At 33.0% G+C, this 12037-nt stretch overlaps 2 long non-coding RNA genes across 3 annotated transcripts; one reads left to right on the forward strand and one right to left on the reverse strand.

The window, feature by feature from the left end:
- Nucleotides 1-1128: 1128 nt before the first annotated feature.
- On the reverse strand, nt 1129-3547 carry LOC131005001 (uncharacterized). Of its 2 annotated transcripts, none has more exons than XR_009095188.1 (4): nt 3424-3547; nt 3221-3388; nt 1896-1958; nt 1129-1419 (listed from the first exon to the last, which is right to left on the reverse strand). It is a non-coding gene; the product is annotated as an uncharacterized LOC131005001 (long non-coding RNA). The 2 variants fall into 2 exon arrangements; XR_009095187.1 differs by having other exon boundaries at nt 1896-1953; nt 3424-3527.
- Nucleotides 3548-9385: 5838 nt separating this feature from the next.
- LOC131005002 (uncharacterized) lies at nt 9386-9687 on the forward strand. The gene is made up of 3 exons (XR_009095189.1): nt 9386-9434; nt 9506-9571; nt 9657-9687. It is a non-coding gene; the product is annotated as an uncharacterized LOC131005002 (long non-coding RNA).
- Nucleotides 9688-12037: the final 2350 nt, after the last annotated feature.

Consider the following 12037-nt stretch of genomic DNA (forward strand, 5'->3'; position numbering starts at 1 on the left):
TTTGAAAATAAAGGCGTGAATATTATGATAGGTGGGGAGTAGATGATTGGTACAAGAAAGTGAATAGCAGAAAGAGGATGGATGAGAGGAGAATGAGAAAGTGCGGTGATTGATGCTAGGGCTTTTACATTTTTTAAAATAATCCCTTCAGGATTTTAATAGATTTGTGCAGACTTTTAAAATTTGGGTGTATTCCTTCAAGACTTTTAAAAGTCTATAAAAATCTGGGTGTATTCGTTCAAGACTTTTAAAAGTCTATGAAAATTTGGGTGTATTTAAAAATCTATAGATTTTAACATTGAACTGATTTCCATGGATTTCATTCAAAAAATACACATGAACAAATCCGAGCTCGAACCACGAAAATTCAAATCTTGAGTGTAACATGCAACAATCCAACGCTCGCTGGCTGAGTGTTGTTAAACTTTATTACTTGATTTGTTTCTTAAATACTATGACATAAGACAAACATTTGATGGCTATTAATACAACAATAGTCTGCACAAAGTAGAATAATTTTATTGAAGCTTGCCCCTACGCAACTGTTTCTTCAACTTTAATGCTCCAGCAAATTAATGAATGCCAAATCACAAAACGACTAATCCCATTTCAAAAACTGAAAATAGAAATTCAATTCAAACAGTTGCTCGCTGGGTATCCAGCGACCGCTAGGGTCCAGCGGTCGCTAGGTGCTTGTCTATCGCTCGTTCAATTCCCGCGCTCGCTGAGTTTGTGGATTTCAAGTCCGAAAATATCACGTCAAATTCTTGCCAATTCATTAAAAATCCAACCAAGAATTCATTCAAAATCATGAAGAATCCGTGAGAATTCTATAGACTTTTAAAATCTACGGACTTTTAAAATCTAGATAAATCTTGAACTAATACACCCCCCTAAGTTTGATGGATTCGCTGAAAATTTTTAAGAAGCCAAAAATTTGAGAGAATTCCATGGTTTCTGTGAGATACTGTGATATGATTTGTATTGCCAATTTATAGATTCATTTCTGGTGAGCTGTCACAGCCCGGCCTAATATAGTGTATAGTTAAGCCGGGGAAAAGTGTGACTGGGTAAAGGGAGAAAGAAAATGCAAAAGAAAAGAGGTTTCAATAATAATAATGAACACGCTTTAACGATGAATTACTTAATATTGGATAATCATAAGCAATCACTTTTAAAACTCATGAGTAGACAACTTACAATACACAACGACAAGTTGTCTAACTTTCAAGTGACATAATTCTCAAAGCTATTGTTTTAAAATATGTACAACACCTCAATAAAGTAGAATAGACTAAGTGTTGCAGCGGAATAATTCATGTGGATTACATGTATGAAGACATGGAATCCTAAGCCTGGTTTAAGACATATACATCAAAGACTTTGCTCTGCTTGCTACCATATGCATCACAGCTTAACCTGCATATTTAGAAACATACGCAGGGCTGAGTACCAAAAAGCACTCAGTGGTCATGCCGAAATAACTTTAAAGCTTGCTCTTAGAGCTATATATTGAACTTGCCATCTCAAACATCACACAGGAGTTTTATTTAAATAACCTGTGCGTGCAAAACTGTAAAACTTCTCTATAATCATCATAACATCATATACGTCTGCAGACATTAACATGTATGTGCCATATCTACGCATCATATAACTTTAAGTGTTGAGAAGTAGGCCTCCTTCTCAAACACGATGACAAGCTAACACAAAGGTTAACTGTCAACTCTGTGTACACAAATCCTGACTCGCTCAGGACCCGAATTCGTTCTTCTATGTAGATGGTATCATACAAATCTCAAATATTGGCAAGTCAATAATTGAAAAATAAATGCATACACTCAAACTTTATATAATAAAGTATGCATCTTTACTTCTTGAGTTAGTAAGCCCACCTGATATACTTAATGAAGTAGAAGTCTTTGCTTGTTCATTCTACACTGCCACTCGAACCTTCACTATAATGAGGTTCCCACGTAAGATTGGATAATAAGTAAATAGAAAGTAAATCTTGAATGAAACTTCTATCACTTGAAAGTTGCATCCTCTAATCTGAATATTCTACTTATATGGACTTAACTAAAAGCAAATAGTAACATCACATCTCTTGGGATATCTCAAATTGAGAAAAGCTTAAGAGTAAACTAATGCATTCTATATAGATTAGCTTAATAACTAAACATCAATCACTTAGCATAGTTCTATTAATAACTTGCTCAAGTAAGAAATCTCAAATATGTAATCATATATGAATCTCAACTTTGAAATATCATATAAAATCATCCTCTTTAAAGAAAAATACAAACTTTACATTTTTAGAAATCTCTCAGAGTCTATTTTTATTAGAAAGTTACAAAAATACAATACATCGAGTGTATGAGAAGTTATAACACAAAAGGCAGAATCTGCCACTGAACTTCGCTGCTTCGTGCAGTACATTTCAGAAAATAATTTGGCATATCTAATGGTCTCGGATTTAGCTGAAATTTTGCAGAGAACGACTACACATGATGAAGTTATTACAGTAAAATTTCAAGTTATTTGGACTACGAAAACATCATCAAAAGTACCCCGAAACATACTGTTCTGTCCAACCCGAAAACTGACAGCAATGCTCATTGACATATCACTCATATTTTTCTCAAATAAAAGCTATAGGATCTCAAATACATCATCCTAATACACATTAGCATGCTTTAGCTTAAACTTAATTCATGTTTAACACATCAACATATAGTAGCATGCTTGATATCCCCCAATTACTATCGTATAATCTCATTTTACAACTCAAAGAGTACAATTACACAAGCATCAAACATGTAGCTATCTTATATCAAGAATTCCCAAATCCATTGAAACTAAACTATTAGAAAATTATGATTTCTTGCAAATAAAAACTCAAATAAATCTCAATGATTCCCTCACGAACATATAAATATATATATACGCAGCCAATTGATGGAAATAAAGAAGATGGAATTCTAGGGTTCTTGAGGGAATCGACAATTGGGGGTTTTATCTAGCTTTGATTGTCTTCATCCTATCACTAAATTCTAATCAGTCTCTAATTGAAAGCATAGAGAAATTAAGATAAAATATGAATATGAAGCCTATCCTTCCAGCCCCCACTTTCGAAACAAAACAAACAGAGCAGGTAAGAGAATTGCTGTTTTCTCTAATTTCTATTGTGAATAGAATACTTGACTATAAAAATTCTTACCTGTACTCTTGGATGATTATAAGAGGATTCAATTGTTCCGAAAGCTTGGTGAGGAAACAACAAAAGAAATGAAAGAACAAGTGGGAGAAAATAGCGTCTGAGCAAGGAACTAAAATGAAAAGTAGGTTTTCATGTTTTCTTGAAGTAAAAGAAGAATGGAGATTATACCTTCAAAAAAAAAAAAAGAAGAATGGAGATTATACGCATGAAAGGGAAAGTCGTAGGGAAGATAAGGATAAAGAAAGTAATGACTTCTCCCATAAGCTTTTTCTTGTTCTAATCCAAAAATTAGATATACATGCTATTTTATTAATAAAGTTTTAAGGAAAATGTTATAAAATCCACTCCAATTCATATCATGCGATCCACTCCATATTACTCCTTGTGCATATATCAAACCAAAATCCATAGACACAAGTGAAATAGAAAATTTTAAAATAAATAAATAAAACTTCAAAGGTTACTTTAACTCAAATTTCTTGTGAGATAAAATCCCAAATAAATTCATTCCTAAAATTAGGAAATGAATTTGCTAAAATAAAATTCTTGCTATCTCAAATTCATGACTTAATATTAAATCATCACTATTAAAATAAAAAGCTCATAGATAAATAATTAAATAACATCCGTCACTTCGATTAGTCGAGCGATAAGTCGACTAATAATATTTCTTATTTATCACCATTCTCATCTATGAAAATAATAGAATAATCCCTTTAACTAGGAATTATAAGCTTGCTTCCAAGAATGAAAATAATAAAGAATGCAAGAATACTTAACTATTCAAATTATGCAATTAATCACTGAATTAAAAACTCAGGATAATATAAAAATGTCTCGTCTCATCTCTATGATTCTACTTCTCTTTCTTCTTTTAGATAATAGAAAATAGAAAATAATATTAATAATATAAACTGTAGTGAAAATGCCGGGTGTTACATGAGCGGATCCTTGAATAGCCTCAAATGATAATAGGGCGAGTTAACTTAGTGTTTGGCTAAGTTTATTTTAAAGAGCTTATTCTTGGAGCTTATAAGATGTTTCAAGAGCTTATAAGATGTAATTTTTAAGAGCTTATAAGTTGTCAAAGTATTTGGATACTTGAGCTTATAAGCTAGAGAGAGAATTTTTTGTTAGAGAGAAAAAATCGAAGAAAGATGAAGCTGAATGATATATAATGAAAATAATAAATTATAGTTAAAAATATTTATAAAATGATTGTTGCATATGAGATTATAAAAAAATAAGCTAGGGTAGATGAACTTATTTTTTGGGAGCTTATAAGCTCTCGGAGCTTATTTTTGGAACTTATAAGCTATTTGAGAGCTTATTTTGCCAAACACTTTAGATGAACTTATAAGTTCCTAAACAGCTTATAAGATGTTTTGAGGAACTTATAAGCTCAGCCAAACACCCTCTTAGTAAAACCCACTTTGTTTTATTTTTTATATTAGAAGCTTCCCTAAGACCAAGAATAATACTCCCTCACTCCCATCCATAATAGCTCATTTTTCTTTTTTCGTCTTTCTTATTAATAACGATCAGATCCAAAAATAACATTTACTCTCTATTTACTTTACACTTTAAACACTTTCATTTTATTTCTCATACTCAAAAAATTAAAATGAATTATTATCAATAAGACGAAAAAACACTAATGCGTTAGGAAAAACTCCAATGTGAATGTCCCTATGCATGCAACTCACTACGACAAAATTATTTTAAAGAGTGTTTACTTTTAGTGATTGATAAAATATGTATATTTTAAATATTTTTATACTCATTAAAAGGAATGACTTGTATTCGCACGTAAAAATAAATTATTTTAACAAATAATTTTTTTTATATGTGTAAATTTATATATCATTTCATTTTATAGTACTATTTATTATTTTAATATATATTTTGAACTAATCAATTCTTGGATAATTTTTTTGAATTTTAATATTATAAAATTAAAAAAACTCATCTAAATTTAATATAAAAATTTATTTTAATTAATTAAGCATAACCTAATTTTTTCATAGTTAGGACAAAAAAGACGAGACAAAAAATAAAAGCATATTTATATGAAATTCATGTTTATTTTCTAAGTTTCATTTTTTGCATAATTAATTTTAATTTAAAGGATTCTAGCAATGTTAAACTTCTAATAAAACTATTATATAAATCCTTTGACCGGAATTCTAAATTATTAGATTTATAGAATAAAAAAATACTAACTTATATGGATGAAGAGTTCTAATGGATACTACTACTTAAATAATTATTAAAATATAAAATATAAACTAGTATAATATGTTTTAAATTTTATTATATGTATAATATATTAAATTACACTATTGACCTTAAATTAAGTATATATGAGGGATATAATAGGTAAATTAAATTTTGTAAAATAAGACTATTTTATAATAGGGTATAGAATACTATGGATCCTTCAATTCAACTCTTTTTTATGAAATATGCATGAATCAAATAAAATTAGCTTAAAATGAGTAGAAGTTATTAGGGGCCTTGAATTTCTTGACAATATATCTTGATAAATAATGAATATGAATCACATAAAAGTAGCTTAATATAATAGAAGCTATTAAGGGCATTGAAACCTTTAGATCCAACCTACCTGATCGAAATTGTTTCTGAATCATGAGCTGATCTTCCAAATTATTGAAGCGCATGCGCTGGCATATATATTTGGAGATGATCATATATTCCTGTTGTTTGTAATTTGTTTAAATTTACTGATTGTTCATAAACTCATTGAATATGGAGTAGTAAAACAACATAATTAAGAAGTGGACACAAATACAACTAATTGCATTACGGAATATCATTTATGAGCGTGGAGTCTTTGCAGCGGAAATAGTAGAGCGTGTGCACTACGCTCTTAGATATCCTTATCACTAAAACACTGCTGATGAGGAACAGCACGTACTCCGTTGGATCGATGCTACCCACCATCATCCACCAACTCAAGAAAACAATCAACCACACAATGTTAAACAACAAGTTCACCATCAATCCATCGACTCTCTGCCCCTCAACAAGTTTTTCGGCTCTGGCCACCGCTTCCGCCACCTCACTGCAGCCCTCTTCCAGCACCGGAATAACATGGGATAGGGCCCAACCAAACGAGGCATAGAGCTCGTAAAGAACCACAACGATACCCACAATCCCAATTGTAATGGGATTCAGATACAATATCACTACAACAGCAGTCACCGCGACCATCCCCAAGAAACGATTCGGACTGCGTGATAGCCGGAATTGGTTTCTCAAGGGGTTTCTCCATTTCCTTCTCACAATGGAAAATACATCTTGTAATGATAATTTGCTGCTGCCGTCGGTGGTGTACGACGTGGCTGCTGTTATCACGGTTGCGATTCCGGACGCCTGGGCGATTGTGATGAAGGCGAACAAGAAAGCGAGTTCCACTGTGAAAAAAAGCGTCAAGAGAAGGAAGCAGATGCCGGAGCTGGAATTCACGATGTAAGGCATGGCGGAGTCGTACAAGAAACTGAATAGCAGAAAGAGGATGGATGAGAGGAGCAGAGAAAATGCGGTGATTGATGCTATCAATCTTACATTTTTCAAAATAAGTTTGATGGATTCGCTGAAAATTTTCAAGAAGCCAAAAATTTGAGAGAATTCCATGGTGTCTGTGAGATACTGTGATATGAATATGATATGTATTGGCAATTTATAGAGTCGTTTCGTTTCTGGTTAGCGAAAAAGTCTTTGAGTTGACCTAATCAAACACACTTTGGTTTATTATCCGTAGGACTCATTGATAATAGTCCATTTTTCATTTTTCGTATCCCACTTATAAAAGTCTAATTTAAAAATAACACTTATTTTACACTATAAATTCACTTTACACCTCATTTTATAAATGGCTCCTATTTACTTTACATTATAAATACTTCCCCTTTAATTTTCGTTTCCACATAAAATGAACTATTATTAATAAAATGAAATGAAGAGATGGGGGCCAGGACCTCTCATAAAAGGAAAGTTTTTTAATACCTCACCTTTGTCACTTGAGTTAGGTCTCATTAATAAAGAGTGTTTATATTTTTAATAATTTATAAGATATATATTTAAATATTTTTATACTCACTAATAGAGATGACGTGTATTAGCACGTAAAAAAAAGTTATTTTAATAAATAATATTTTATGAGTGTAAGTTTATATGGATTAATTACATATAAATTACTGAACTTTCAACTAATTCTCGTTTTGCAAATAAACTTTAAAATTTTTATTAAAATTACTCAACTATTAATTTCTTCTCAGTTTGTACATTTTGTTCATTTTCTGGCAAACTTTAGGTCTAAAATGACGTCGTTTTCATCCAACTATACATTACAATGTCAATTCTATTTTTTCACACGATCATATTTATGCTACACAAGCATATTCATGTCAAACGAGTATATTTATGCCATGTCACCTCGATGAAAAATGGGCAAATTAATATGCAAAATGAGAAGAAATTAATAGTTGAGTACTAATTTTAATAAAGATTTTAAAGTTCATGTGCAAAATGACAATTTGTTGAAAGTTCGGTAATTTATATGCAATTAACCCAATTTATATATCATTTCAATTTATAATAATATTTACTATTTTAATACTCTCTCAATCCACGAAAATATGTTCTAATTTGTCAGTTTCGTCTGTCCAGAAAAATATGTCCTAACCATTTTTGGTCATTAATGGACCCACCACTTTTTAGTTTGTGGGGCCCTTTCTCTTACTAACTCTCTCTACCTTTTTAATTTGTGGGGCAATTTCATCACTCACTTAATAAATAATTAACTTTTCTGAAAACCCGTGCCGCTCTCCTTTAGGATCTATCTTTGTGAATAAAGGGAGTATATTTTTTGAACTAACTAATTATTAGATACTTTTTTAAAATTATAATATTATAAAATTCATAAAACTGAAAAAAATTCATCTAACTTTAATATAAAAATAATTTTTAAATAATTAAGCATACCTAATTTTATCATCGTTAGAAAAAAAAACACAATAAAAATAAATTAATATAAAATTCTTGTTTATTTTCTAAGTTTCATCTTTACATAATTAATTTTAATTTCAAGGATTCTAGTAAAATCAAATTTCTAATAATACTAGTATTATATAAATCCTTTGGACCAAATTTCTAAATTATTAAATTTTTTACAGAATAAAACATCTAACTTATATGGATGTACTACTTAAATAAATATTAAAATATAAAACATAAATCATAATATGATTTTAAATTATTATATGCATAATATATTAAATTACACTAAAATCAAATTTGTAATACAAGACTATGTTATACTACCCCCGTTCACAAAAAATAGTCTTAGTAAGAGATAGTATAAGTTTTTAATAAAAATGATTATTGCATTGTGAATGGAGAAAGAGTTTCACTTAAAAAATAGTGTTTACAATGATAATTAATTGTAGGGAAAAGGTGCAGATGCACCCTTGTAGTGGTAGCCCCTATAGCGTATAGCTCCCCCCTTACTCACTGTGTATGCAAATAGGTCCCCAAAGTCCGAAAAATCGATCAATTAAACCCCTTTGACTAACAGCTGTTAGTCAAACGGTAGTCAATTTTTTTAACCCCCAATTTATTTCTTCTTTCAATTTCTACCCCCAATTTCTATCCCCAATTCCAATTAAGCCCTCGCCGACATCTCCATCGATGCCGCCGGTAGCCTCTTCCTCAATCCGGCGCCGCAATCGCCGCCGCCACCAACTGAGATCAGCAGCGTGAAAATGTGAATATTATTTATTGTAATATGGTAAATTCCTAAAAGTTAGAGGTAACAGAATTGATTAGCTGCTGCTCCATTATGCAATTCATTCAACTTTTCTGTGCATTTCAGGAAAGGAAGTGCTCTCAAGTTTGGATGGTTCTTCCTATTTTACTTGGTAAGTTCCTTAAAAGGCTCAATGCAGACTCTATCCTCAAATTGTATATACGATCTTGATGATATCTTATGCGACAATAGCTTCACATCGGATTTTGCATCGTTGCTGCAATTGCGCTCCCTATTGTTTTCAAAGGAAAATCTTTGCGTAAGTTGTTTGTTCTTTCCATCAAGAACCCTGTATCTACATAATTCGCATTTGAGCTAGACGGTGTGTTGTGCAGAGGTGTCTTGTTGGCCATAGATCTCATAAGCGACCATGTTCTGGTTGGGGTAAGTTGGATCCATTATAATGGTAGAATGCAGTTTTGGAGTTGCGACTTACAATATTTTGACATTCTCAGGTTTTCTACTTCATTGGTTTTGGATTGTTCTGCTTTGAGACTGTTCTGAGCCTTTGGGTTATACAGGTATACCACATATCATTTTCTTTGCCTCTGCTTATTCATTCACATATAATTAACCTTGACGGAGAAAATGCCTTTGAATTTGCAGCAAGTATATATGTACTTCCGACGCAGCGGCGCACTTCTTGCACCTCGGTGGTGGCGGCGCCGGATTGAGGAAGAGGCTACTGGCGGCGTCGATGGAGATGTCGACGATGGCTTAATTGGAATTGGGGATAGAAATTGGGGGTAGGGGTGAGCAAAAAATCTGAAACCGAATAACCGAACCGATCCAAACCGAAATTTTAAAATATGGTTTGGTTTTTTCGGTTTTTCGGTTCGGTTCTATTTTTTTTTTATAAAATTTCGGTTTTTCAATTCGGTTTGGTTCGGATTTTTTTAAACCGAACAAAACCGAAAAACCGAATTATATTTATAATATATATATATATATATAATATTTTAATTATAGTTTTATAATATCTAACTTCTAATATTTTTTTAATTTTATAGTTTTTTTTAAAATTTTCGGTTTTTTTTTCAAAAATTTCGGTTTTTTCGGTTTTCTTCGGATTAATTCAGTTTTTCGGTTCGGTTCGGTTTTAATTATAAAAATTTCACTTAATTCGATTCGATTTGTTCGGTTAATTCGTTTCGGTTCGGTTTTTTTTAAAACCGAACTAAAATATGGTTTGGTTTGATTTTAGCAAAAACCGAACCATATAACTTAGGGCTGGGAAGTTCGGGATCGGGTATCGGGTACCCGATTACCCGACCCGAAAAAATCGGGTATCGGGTACCCTATACCCGAAAAAATCGGGTTCGGGTTCGGGATCGGGTATTTAGGGTGTTAGAAAATCGGGTATCGGGTATACCCGATCGGGTATCGGGTATACCCGATCGGGTATCGGGTATACCCGAAATACCCGAATTAAGCTGTAATCCAATCCCAATTCCCTGCCTATCGGGTATTTAATTAAGCTGCTGTAGCTGCCAGCTGTAATCCAATCCTTCCCTTCCCTTGAATCCCATTTCCCAAGTTCCAAATTCCCAATCCCAGCAGCGCGGCAGCGCCAGTCGCGACCTTCGCCCCTCGCCCCTCGCCGTCGCGACCCTTGCCCCCAGATCCGAGACCCTCGCCCCTCGCCGGCGCTGCTGCTTCTTCTTCTTCCTCTTTTTTTTGAATTGAAATCCAATCCTTCCCTTCCCTTGAATCCCATTTCCCAAGTTCCAAATTCCCAATCCCAGCAGCGCCAGTCGCGCCCCTCGCCGTCGCGACCCTCGCCCCTCGCGACCCGCGACCCTCGCCCCTCGCGACCCTCGACCCTCGTCCCTCGCCGTCGCGACCCTCGCCAGTCGCGACCCTCGCCCCTCGCCCCTCGCCCCTCGCCGGCGCTGCTGCTTCTTCTTCTTCCTCTTTTTTTTTTAAATATGTACAGATTTGAAAGTTGCAGATCGGGTAATTTAGGGTACCCGAATATCCGACTCAGGTATAGGGTTTAGGGGATTTTCGGGTTCGGGTACCCGATTTTTTCGGGTAGGGTACCCGAACCCGACCCGATTCCAAGCCCTACATATAACCGAATGCTCACCCCTAATTGGGGGTAGAAATTGAAAGAAGAAAGAAATTGGGGGTTAAAAAAAATTGACTAACGTTTGACTAATAGCTATTAGTCAAAGGAATTTAATTGATCGATTTTTCGAACTTTGGGGGCCTATTTGCACACACAGTGAGTAAGGAAAGCTATACGCTATAGGGGCTACCACTACAAGGGTGCATCTGCACCTTTTCCCTTAATTGTATTGTTAGTGGAGATATGACCCATGATGTTATAAATAGTTTTAAAAAATAAAAAAAAGGCTAATTTTTGTGGATATTCAGCAAAACATGACTATTTTTTGTAGACTAATAAAGTAATATATATATCCTCCAATTCAACTCTCCGTATGAAATATAAATAAATAAAATTTATTTAAAATAATAGAAATTATTACGAACCTTGAAATATCTCTACAATCTATCTTGAAAAATAATGATTGACATTTATTATTTTTATTTATATACTCCCTCCTTTTTTTTAAGTGTCCTATTAAGATAAATTTATTGTTCCTTTTTAAGTGTCCTATTTCAAAATTTGAGAATAAAAAAATGACAAAGTTCCTACTTTACCCTTTTTAAGTGTCTTATTTCAAAATTTGAGAATAAATTTATTACACTTTGAAAATAATAAATATGGGTACAAAGGTAATACTCCAACTTCCTTGATATATGTACTTTTTTTTCATAAGACACTTCAAAGAATTAACTTGAGTCAAGTTAATTCTTTGAAGTAAATGCTCCTGAATTCAAATTAAAGAAAGCCTTGATCCACATTAACTTGCATTAACTACAATACTATTTCTGTAAAAAAAAAAAAAAAAACTATAGTGCTATTTCTTTGTCGCCCCGGTCCAAACCTAGCCGGTTCTCGTTAACTCCGGGATCAAGAT

This window comes from Salvia miltiorrhiza, chromosome 1, assembly GCF_028751815.1.
Source record: "Salvia miltiorrhiza cultivar Shanhuang (shh) chromosome 1, IMPLAD_Smil_shh, whole genome shotgun sequence".
NCBI lineage: Eukaryota > Viridiplantae > Streptophyta > Magnoliopsida > Lamiales > Lamiaceae > Salvia > Salvia miltiorrhiza.